Genomic DNA, 12,206 nt, shown 5'->3' with positions numbered 1-12,206 from the left:
CGGGAGACTTCCGGGAGAGGTGGGATGTCTGCAATAGAGTAGCTCCATAGCAGCTGGCCAGCTAGTTTAAATAACATTAGCTATGCTAATGAACGAATGACACCTGTTAAACTCACCTCAGCATGTCTTTTACAGTCTTAACCCACCATGAGCAATAGAAAAGTCATTGTTGCAAACAGTGCAGCGAGCAACACTGTCATTATTTTGACCCCTATTAGGCAGGGGTACACTTTAGTGTAGTCTGGGGTGACGTACGTGTTATATTTTTTTTGGAACACTCTGCAATGGTGCGCTCTCTCTCTCTCTCTTTCTCTCTTGTGGTCACTCACGCGCTCTTGCTTGCTTTCTCTTTCGCTCTCCCTCTCTCGCTTGCTTTCTTGCTCGCTCGCTGTCTCTCGCTTTCTCGCTCACTAGTTCGCTCTCGCTCGCTCACGCCCTCGCTTGCCTTCGCTCTCGCTCGCATGCTCTTGCTTTCTCTCTCGCGTGCGCACTCTCTCTCGTGGTCGCTCTCGCGCTCTCTCTTTCTTTTCTCTCGCTCGCTCTCAAAAAAATTGATTTCTGTGATATTGTATATAATTTGCGGGCATCAGGGAGCCACTATTAGTATGCGGGAGACTCCCGGAAGTTCCGGGAGAGGTGGGATGTCTGAGATACAAATTTAGCAGGTAATTTTATTGCCATTAATGCAAACAATTTTTAAAAATCAAGTGATTAACTGAACATAAATTTACAATTTAATTCTTTATTTGAAACTTCATTCTCTGAAATGTTATTTTAGACCTCTAGATTACTAGCCCAATAACTTTACTGCTGTTGGTGGGAGCTATGCAAATTCAAGTTCTTATTATGAATTACCTTCACAAATAGTGGAGCCAATTAGATGTAGCTTTTTCTTGAGCTGAAGTGAGTGATAATTAACTGTGCTATGCTTCCCCGATGGGAAATTGTGCTGCTGGAGATTGGCATTTGGGAAATGGACCTAGGTGGAAGACAAGAGGATAAACTGTGAAGATTTTCACCCTTGCTTCGCTGACAGGCTCTCTGACAATCGCTCTGATAGGATTAAGCCCTTTAACTGACACTGAAACAGACGTCCTGTGTTTGAGTGCCATGCTGTTTTTAAAATGTGCATTCATGCCAGAGTATTGCAGCAAAGATAATCTTGCAATTCACACCCATCAATATGTATGGTAATGTGCTCTGTCTGAGCAAATCATGTACATTGACTGCGTGCTATAATTTACCAGACATGAGCATGCTTTTGATTAAAAACCTCAAGTAATGTCTGCAAACAGAACATCATGGGTTGTACTCTCTATCCCGTATTTGATAGAATGCATTGCGGTCCCTAGCACTGGCCTGCCTGCCTAGCTGTCTACTAGAGATTACCCTTAACAATCTATTTAATGTTCCACTCATGGTATAACTAAATTGCATTAATTTCTGATACATTGCTTGGTTTGAAGTGAATTGTGGCTTGGATGTTAGAGTTGTGTAGGGTGATTTAGAGTTAGTTTCCTAGAGATTATGTGATCTGAAGGAATAACTGCTTCTTAAAGGACTGATGTCAGACGTCAACCTGGGGAGAAGCATAAAAGGCCACTTGGTAGCTAGCCTAAAACAAGTACTCCTTTCAATTGGCCAGAGCTGGGAGAGGGATTTTTCATATTCCCACCAGAAATGGTAATTTACTGATTCCAGGCAATGACTCGTTAAACTCGAAGACAGTGAAAATGCACATTTAAAACATAATCAGACAATCTGCTAAAGGAAACACAGCAGGTCAAGCAACATCTGTGGATGGAATTATGAAAATGTCGATTATTCCTCCTTCCCCCCCCCGCCCCCCACCAATAGAGGCTACTCAACTGGTTGAGTTCCTCCAGCAGATTGTTTGTTGCTCCAAATTCTCTGTGCTTTAACTGAGGTTATCTTCCCCACAATACTATAACTCAACAAGTTATCGCTTCTGTTTCACAAGGTCATTGTCTCCTCAAGACCCCTTCACTTCATAGAAACACTTTACTTTCCAGTCACATTCATCTCCCTAGATTCTATAATTGTTACTTTATTCAGTGGGAAAATTCCACTTCATGTATAATTTGATAACCTTTCCCTTCAGACCTGGGAATCCCAGACACAGTCCATTGCATGGATCACTCAGTTGTGCTGTGAAAAAGAAAGTAGCACCAGTTTCCCCATGGATACCGTACTGTGCAAAGTCTTGTGCAGATATATATGTAGCTCGGGTGCATAGACTTCTGCATAGTACTGTATATTGGTTAAAATAGGAAGATGGTTGGGAAACTGAAATAAGAGTACTTAGCTTTGTATTAGCTCAGCAGTATTAAGTGTTATTTAGTAACTGGAAAGGCATAATATACAGCACTATGCAAAAGTCTTAGGTACTCTAACTATACAGTACGGGCATCCCACCTCTCCCGGAAGTTCCGGGAGTCTCCCGCATATTAATAGCAGCTCCCTGATGCCCGCAAATTATATACAATATCCTGGAAATTAGAGGGAGAGGGAGAGCGGGAGCAGGATTGAGAGCAGGAGCAAGAGCGAGAATCCTGATTGGTCTCTTTGTGATAAGTAGACCTATCAGTTTTCTCTGTGGGCGGGCTTTACAGTCGACCTCTGTCTCTCCATCAGTTCAGTTTCGTGTCCTGCACTGCCATGGCAAAGTGTTTCAAGAAAAGAAAATATAAAACGCACTTCACCCCAGACTACACTAAAGTGTACCCCTGCCTAATAGGGGTCAAAAATGATGACAGTGTTACTCACTGCAGTGTTTGCAACAGTGACTTTTCTGTTGCCCATGATGGGTTAGGACTGTAAAGGACATGCTGAGGTGAGTTTAACAGGTGTCATTCGTTCAATAGCAGAGCTAACAGTATTTAAACTAGCTGGCCAGCTGCTAAGGAGCTACTCTATTGATGTCCTACATGATGAGGCCAAACTCCCTGTAGACGTGCTTAAAGTTGTAATAGAATTAAAAAACAACTCCATGACAATATATAAGTACATACTGTATTTTAATGTCACATTTTCTGCATATACCCAGTTTACAGATTGGTTTACAGATTAGACAAAATCACTAAACAAAGTATTACATAAGACAATATAATAAGGATACACCTTATGCTTTTATTTCTTTTAGGGACCACAACATATTAGGGAGGCTAATCGCAGGGAAGGCTGCTCAAGTATTTCACAGTTCTTTTCAGCAGAGCCACATCACAGTACAAGGAAAGTTTGCAAAAGAAATAGAAAAGCTATTTGCATTAGCATTGAGATTGCCAACAAAATATTCAACAAGGAATATATATAATGTGTGTGTGTGTGTGTGTGTGTGTGTATGTGTGTGTGTGTGTATGTGTGTGTGTATATATATATATATATATATATATATGTGTGTGTGTAAATATGTGTCAAATAGACTGTTGTGTTCTTTCATAATCAAATGTCCAGTATACATGCGACCTTGGAGGTCGCCGGCGGGGTGGGGGGGGGGGGTGCTACCTCCCTGAAATGAGTTTTTTGCAGGATCTGACAGTGGCATGCAAAAGTTTGGGGACCCCTGGTCAAAATTTCTGTTACTGTGAATAGTTAAGCGAGTAAAACACGATCTGATTTTCAAAAGGCATAAAGTTAAAGATGACACATTTCTTTAATATTTTAAGCAAGAAAACTTTTTTTATTTCTATCTTTTACAGTTTCAAAATAACAAAAAATGAAAAGGGCCCGAAGCAAAGGTTTGGGCACCCTGTATGGTTAGTACATAGTAACACCCCCTATTGCAAGTATCACAGCTTGTAAACACTTTTTTGTAGCCAGCTAAGAGTCTTTCAACTCTTGTTTGGGGGATTTTCGCCCATTCTTCCTTGTGAAAGGCTTCTAGTTCTGTGAGATTCTTGGGCTGCCTTGCATGCACTGCTCTTTTGAGGTCTATCCACAGATTCTCGATGACAGTTGGAGAGGCGTTCTTTTCATGAAATTCTGCACCCTTTTCTCTCCAAACATACCTTTGCTGATTGCGGCCAAAAAGTTCTATTTTAACTTTATCATTTAAAATCTATACAAGCCTGATGCATTTTGGAAACAAGACCTGTGACTGATGAAGTTAAAATAGAACTTTTTAGCCGCAATGAGCAAAGGTATGTTTGGAGAAAAAAGGGTGCAAAATTTTATGAAAAGAACCCCTCTCCAAGTGTTAAGCATGGGGGGTGGATCGATCATGCTTTGGGCTTGTGTTGCAGCCAGTGGCACGGGGAGCATTTACTGGTAGGGGGAAGAATGAATTCAATTAAATACCAGCAAATTCTGGAAGCAAACATCACACTGTCTGTAAAAAAGCTGAAGATGAAAAGAGGATGGCTTCTACAACAGGATAATGATCCTAAACACACCTCAAAATCCACAATGGACTACCCCAAGAGGCTCAAGCTGAAGGTTTTGCCTTGGCCCTCACAGTCCCCTGACCTAAACATCATCGAGAATCTGTGGATAGGCCTCAAAAGAGCAGTACATGCAAGACGGCCCAAGTATCTCACAGAATATTCTTCTTTTGCAAGGAAGAATGGACGAAAATCCCCCAAACAAGAATTGAAAGACCCTTAGCTGGCTACAAAAAGCGTTTACAAGCTGTGATACTTGCAATAGGGGGTGTTACTAAGTACTGACCATACAGGGTGCCCAAACTTTTGCTTCAGGCCCTTTTCCTTTTTTGTTATTTTGAAACTGTAAAAGATGGAAATAAAAAAAGTTTCCTTAAAATATTAGAGAAATGTGTCATCTTTAACTTTATGCTTTTTGGAAATCAGATAATCTTTTACTCCCTTAGCTATTCACAGTAACAGAAATTTTGACCAGGGGTGCCCAAAGTTTTGCATACCACATATGTGTGTGCCTGAGACTTTTGCATAGTACAGATTCCTGAAGTTGCAAGTCGGTCATTACATTGGACACTGACTAATTGTTGCTACAAAGGAATGCTGAAAGTTTCAAATGTGTGTGTGTTTAAAAAAAAATAGAATGAAATCCTGCAAATGGTGGAAATCTGTAATAAATTTAGTAAAATGCTGGAAACACAAATGACAGTGAATGCATTAAGAGAAACAGAGTTGGTATTTAATGTCAGATCTGGCTTTACGTGTAAGTCCGCTCTACCATTGGATTTATGTGGATTGAGTGAAGGATTCTGAAACAATGTGTGTACTTCATAAATGATGCAGTTAGTAAGTGTTCATATAAAAATTCTGTCTCATATTATGCATAAGGATGTTCAATGCCTGAAGAATTCCAGGCTTGTGTCTTTTTTTTGGCATGAATGCTGATGCTGAAATGTGTTCTCTTCAACACTGATCGTTCTGTTCATCTTCGCACCACCCATACAGCAGTGAGCTCCACATTCTCACCACCCAAGTAATGATCCTCCCAAATCTCTTGTTGGCTTTATTCACGACTGTGGAATTGGGTGAGGTTTTTGTCTGTCCTTTCATCTGAAAGCCTTAAAGTGGCATCTCCTAAAGTCACAAACTACAGAATCTCCACTACGCTTTGTGGCCAGTCACCTGTACTGAACAGGTGGGTGACAGTGATAATCCTCCTATGAATCTGCTTTGTATTAGGGTTTCTGTTAAATTGACAAGACAATATTATTCCCAGCTGTGTGTGATTGAATTTGCTGAAGGGAGCACTAAGATGAGGGATGCAGAAGCTGTCAGCTGAGAAAGGCTTAAGTAGTTTGTAAGCCATGGGAGGTCATTGCAGACTGTTTCAGACTGCCCATGGTCTTTTAGCACATGACAGAAACTATCAGTCACCAGGCAGACATGCTGATATAAAAAATATCTTCAATCGTGTGTCACAGATGCTTTCTACTGACTAAAGTGTTTTATTTTTCTCACAAACAAAACGTTCCTCTAAATTACACTTGTTTATTTCAACTGTTGCAGGTAAATCTATCTTAGAAATCAAAAGTTGTAGTTCCCTGACTGATATTTGTCTTTTGACATCAATCAGAAAGATCACCAGGCAGGTAAATAATGGTGGTCCTAGCATTAACCTCTATTTTGTACTCGCACAGCTGATAGGATTGTCACCAAAGTTTTAATGAAAAGTGATGATCAGTTTTTGTGTTGATGGAGATGTTCTGATTCCAGAGCCCAAACAATGTAACTAACATCGCACTTTACCATGGAAAACACCCTGGGTAATGTTATTACATAAATGTCAAATAGGAGTCCATCAGGCTCCACTGTATGCCAATGGTCACCAACCTCCGGGTCGCAGACCAATACCGGGTCATGAAGAATGCAGCGGTGCAGCGGCCTCTAATCTGGGCCAACATTTACCTGCCGGGCAGCACCTAATTAATTAGCTTGTTTATTTCGACTTTTTTCTTAAAGATGTGTTGGGTGCGTCCTGGCTACCGCTGCACCATTGCTTTCTTCGCGGCCCGGTATCGGTCCGTGGCCTGGAGGTTGGGGACCATTGCTGTATGCTACTGAATGGAAGTGCTACCACATTTATTTAGTCTTGAATGACTCACCTCTGTTTGAGAACAATTACTTATGCTGTCATATGTCAGGTTATAATTTTCTTCAACCTTTTAATGGCACCTTTTTCATATATATGTGAGAAATGTGGTCAGTGCCATGGAATGAAATGCTTAATAACACAGAGAGTTTTTCTTTGGTGCAGTAAATATTGCTGTCTGCCCATTTTGTTTGAATTTCTTCCTTCATTATTTAGTTAGATCTGATAAATAACGTGGCCGAAGCAGGGGGTCATTGGTGCCTTGACTGAATACTAGGTTGCAAATGAACAATATAGTAGTTACTGCATGTTACATACTACAACTAAAATTGTAATAGCGGAGCACATTGACTTCACTGTTGTCTGTTTATGTCTACTAAATCAGGTCAATTTCTAAATATCAAAAGGCACAAAATATCAGGATTTGGGGGTAAAAGCAGAGGAATGATACAGCAGCAAGGTAAATAATGAGTTATGAATTCACATAATGTGGGGATCACTGGCAAGTCAACATTCTTTATTGCCTCTTGAAATTGGTGGCTTGTTAGATTTATTCCGAGTCAATCACATTACTGAGAGTCTAGGTCGCATGTAGCCTAGACTGGGGAAGCAGAGGAATATTTCATTTCCTGAAAGACATTCATGAATTAAATGCATCTTTTCAATGAATAGTTTCAAAGTCAACAAAGCTTTTAAATCCAGATATACTTAGTTGCTTGAATTTCTATTCCTTGGTTATCACAGTGGGAATTGAACTTGTGTCCCCAGAGATGCAACTCGAGTCTTTGGATAGAATCAAATCAAGTACCGGAAGATAAACAGAGGAATTTAAAAAAAAGTATTAAGGGCAAAGTAAAAAATAATTAAAATCTCTAAAATCAATTTACTACATCCATCACAGAAAATGTACTGTTTCTGTTACTATTAATTGCTCTGGAGAGTCTGGTGTGTATTATAGAAGCAAGAATCAAATTGAAGGAAGTATCTGATATAGCTGTCTTCGGCTAGTTTAAATTACATTTACCAGTCGTGAAAGTTCATGAAACTCGTGAAAATTCTGATCAGGCTGTTTCTTTTATTGCACTTTAATGATAAAGTTCAAATAGTTCAGCCATTTTTTATGATTGGTAACTGAGAGGATACCTGTACTTTGCTGCATTTTAATGGTCATGTGGCCTCTAAAATTGCCACATTCCCAGCAACGTCAATGCTATTAGTTATCTGAAGTAAAGCAGTTATTGAAACTACCTCAACAAACAGTTGTTTGCCTTTGGTTTAATTTGCAAGAATGCATCCATTAATTCTTTCATCTAGTATAATGCTACAAACATTAAAATTTCCATAATGGTATAGAAGGGAGTTAGATAATTGATCTAAATATGGGTTTATGTTCATCCCCTTGCATTCTGACCTAATATTACAGTGCTAATTATGTTTTCTTCCTCTTGCTTTGCAAGGCCTGTTCTCCCAAGGCCTATTCTGAGCTGGTCTTTAGTCATCTTTACAAGTGATCATTTACTATTTATGATTTTTAATTTTGAGTTATGGTAGTATATTGCACATAAGGGCCAACAAGAGGGAAGGGAGACAATAGCTTAAGGTGTTATTCATACATAAGCATTTTATATCAGGTTTGCCAGGCAGCAGTGAGTAGAAGATGGAAACAACAATTGTTTTCATTGATTTTCAAAGCAAAGTTTGGATATCTTAGATGATATGTTCGTAGAATTATGTTGAACACAAAAGACAGAACTGTTCATACACTCCAATTAATTCACAATATCATTTATTGTATGAGTTACCTTTCGCACCATCTATTTCATCTCAGCCTTTTCAGACTTTTCACCTTTCTCCCCTATATTTGCCTGAATTCCTCATGTTTGCAGCTAAGCTAATTGCCTCTAGTTGCTCAAGTCAAGATGAGGAGTCAGAGTAAGAAATGACCTTCTTACTCTGACACCTCATCCTTTTTTTTTCTCCAGTCCTGATGAAAGGTCTCAGCCTGAAATGTCGACTGTACTCTTTTTCATAGGTGTTGCCCGGCTTGCTGATTTCCTCCAGCATTTTGTGGTGATGCAGTCAGTTAGAATGCTCTCCACAGTGCATCTGTAGAAATCTGTGAGTGTCTTTTCTGACATACCCTGGATAGATCCTAAGAGCTATTGATATCCAGAAACATAAAATTGCTCACCATTTCCACTTTTAGTCCCTGTGAGAGCTGCTGTGTATTCCCTCATCTCACCCTGTCTGAAGTCCACAATCAGTTATTTGCTCTTACTGACATTGAATGCAGAGTTGTTACTGTGACACCACTGAAATAGTGATATTTCTCGCTTCTGTCTTTAGTGTTGGGCACGTGGCCAAGTGGTTAAGGCGTTCGTCTAGTTATTTCTAGGTCGCTAGTTCGAGCCTCAGCTGTGGCATTGTGTTTGTGCCCTTGAGCAAGGCACTTAATCACACATTGCTCTAAGTCTGTGCGAGGAGTGGCGCCCCACACAGACTTCCAATCTGCGCCTTGTAAGGCATGGAAATGCCCGACGCAGGCCTCTCATGGTCTGAGTCGACGTCCCACCCACCCCCTCCCCCCGTATGCCCTCTCATCACCATCTGAAATTCAGCCTACAATGGTGGCATCATCAGCAAATTTATAGATGGCATTTGAGCTATACCTAGCCACACAGTCATGGGTGTAGAAAATGTAGAGCAGTGGGCTAAGCACACATCCCTGAGGTGAGCCAGTGTTGATTTTCAGTGAGGTGGAGATGTCATTTCCAATTCACACAGATTGTGGTCTTCCATTTACGAAGTTGAGGATCCATTTGCAGAGGGAGGTACAAAAGCCCAGGTTCTAGAGCTTTTTGATCAGAACTGTGGGAAGAATGGTATTGAACACTGAGCTATAGTCAATAGACAGCATCTTGACATACGAGGGGTGATTGATAAGTTCATGGCCTAAGGTAGAAGCAGATGAGTTATACAGCTCTCGTTACATGCACGTGCAGTTCAACTCTGAGTGAAAATGCAGAAAGGTTGAAGTTAATACCTCATTGCCTTCTACCTTAGGCCACGAACTTATCAATCACCCCTGCTTTGGACCACTCTCTGGAGGTTCAAGATGCCGACTTCTACAAAGAAGGGATCCGTATGCTCCACGACCGCTGGAATAAGTGTGTAAATGTAGGAAAAATAAATGTGCTAGGTTTTCTAAAATTGACTCCTACTTTAGGCCACAAACTTATCCATCACCCCTCATAAGTATTTGTATTGTCTGGCTAATCCAAGGCCACTGATAGCCAATGAGATCACAACCACTGTAGACCTATTATGGTGATAGGCAAGTTGCAGTGGGTCCAGGTCCTTGCTGAGACAGGAATTTCTGTGCACATGGCTATATTTTTGGGGGTGGGACTTAACTTGAAGGAGCCATTAAAATGACAGAAAAAAGCTGAAGTGTGGCTAAATTATAGTAACAGTCATCATTGTTTAGATATCCTGCATGGTGCATAAACAAGCTTTCAATCCATCACATTTTGGTTGTCATGCATCACAAGCAAAATAATCTGTTTTTAAAGTAATTTCCGATTATTGTTTTTTGCTTGCTTATCTGACCCTAAGGGAGCCAGGTGCTGTTTAATTGATGTCAGTTTACTGTAAAACCAATTAGATCTCAGATCTCACAGGGCATTTATTTGTAGCTAAGTGCAGTGCTTTGCATTGGCTATGAGCCCAGGAAATAGCGATGTCTTCGTGTTGGAAATTAAGGCAGAGTCTTGATCTGCTGTTGCTATCCAAGTGTAAACCATTATTTAATTCATTAAATCAAGCGCTCCAAAGCAAGGGGATGTGTTTCCAAAGTTTTGTGTAGAATTTCTCACCATGAAATATTCATCGGGGTTTTCACAAGTCCATTGTAGTCTGTCAGTCTTTCTATTTGTCACAGTACTTTAAAGATCCTCAGCTCTTTCCTCTGCATATGTATTGGTTGTTTCAGTTGCTGTCAGCAAATGAATTTCCTGGCAGTCATACTAAACCTTTGGAGTCAATTAAGAGACAAATGATACTGAAACAAAAAAGTCCTATGTTTTTGGAAATGAATGATTCAACCTCATCAATTAATTCTTCTATGGTTGAACGTAGGGAATCTACCAAATGTCCTTGAAGAGTGCAGACTGTTTGCTAGACTGAATATTGATGGCATCCATGATGATAGCTCCTGTCTCCAATTTCTCCAAATATACCTAGATAGTGAAGATGAAGAAATGCAGGAATGATTTGTGGGGATGTCAGCCTAAGGTAAATCAGTAGGGAAAAGGTTGTCAAAAGACACAAATCTCATATCTTCCACTTCACTTGAATCTTTTTGACCTGCCACATACTGCAGTCGTTCACAGCTGCAGGGAGTTCTGTTACTCTCTGCTCCCCCTGGAGGTTTGTTTTTTTTTTGTTTTCTAATGGTTGAATGGAGAAAGATTTACCTTCTCATGAGTCATTCCGCCATTCCCCGACTGCACTCTTCCAATGTACACATATTTCTCCAGAAATCAGCACAAGGGGATCTGACCAGAATATATAAGTGGCATTTTGAGTGGAGGTGACATTTTATCCCTCAAAGCCCCGTTCCACTCTGCTTGGCTGAGCACTGAGAGCAGACGGTGAGAAAAATGACTTGTGATTTTTTTTTTGTTATTCACAGGCAGGCAAGAAGCAGCGAGCTGTCAATTAATGATGGAAATCTGTATTTCTGGTTGACATACAGCTAACTAGAGGCTACATGGATAGCAGCTTGTGTGTATTGCAGTTCCTATTGTGCTGTCAGACAACCATCAAACACCAGTCTCCAGATGCAAGTAGTATTAACATTCTGCAGTGTGGCAATGTTTCAAGTCTGCCAGTTTCAGCACATTAACCCTTTCTCTGTTGCCCTATACTGTTTTATCAAGCTGTGTATGACTCAAATCTGCAGTAAGTCAACTGATTCATGAAAAGATCAAGACATTATGTTTCCCTCAACAAATTTTTTGCAATAGCTTGTTCTCCCCGTGCCCCACTTAAGTCCTGGCTTATCTAAATTCCAGTGTTTTTACCACACCTACGTCGCCAAACTTGGAGGCAGAAACGATTTGCTGGGATTGGAGGTGAGAAAGCAAAGATATACTAGAAAGATTCCCCCCATGCGTAAAATACATCACCAGTGAGTTTGCTTTATATTGAATCAGAATCAGTTTTGTTGTCTCTGAAACAAGTCATGAAATTTGTTGGTTTGTGGTAGCAGTACTGCACAGGTGTAACAAATTACAGTAAATTTTAATTTATAGTAAGAATGAATAAATAGTGCAAAAGTTGAAAAAGACCATAGGACATAGGGGCAGTGGGGTAGTGTTTATTGGTTCATGGACCATTCATAAATCTGATGGCAGAGGGGAAGAAGCTGCTCCTCCTCTCTGTTGGAAGTAATAAGAAGAGAATATGTCCTGGGTGGTGAGGAGCCTGAATGATGGATGAGGACACAAGAAGTAAGCATTTGATCAGGTTGCTGAACATTTGCCATGAAAATCCAATGTAATCTAGCTCAAATTACCACATTTACTGTATGGAAATGGACAAAATATCCCCATTCAGCGACTGAATAAACCTTCAGAACTGCTTCGCGAGTTGAGAAATGT

At 40.3% G+C, this 12,206-nt stretch overlaps 1 protein-coding gene across 5 annotated transcripts in view; it reads left to right on the top strand.

Annotated features, from left to right (window-relative positions):
- LOC134355512 (copine-8-like) overlaps positions 1 to 12,206 on the top strand; it is a 674,862-nt gene that overhangs the window by 264,468 nt on the left and 398,188 nt on the right. The window lies entirely within an intron of this gene.

Source organism: Mobula hypostoma, chromosome 13 (assembly GCF_963921235.1).
Source record: "Mobula hypostoma chromosome 13, sMobHyp1.1, whole genome shotgun sequence".
NCBI classification, from domain to species: domain Eukaryota; kingdom Metazoa; phylum Chordata; class Chondrichthyes; order Myliobatiformes; family Myliobatidae; genus Mobula; species Mobula hypostoma.
Note: the sequence above shows the minus strand (reverse complement) of the source record. Positions and strands in the feature narration are given on the sequence as shown.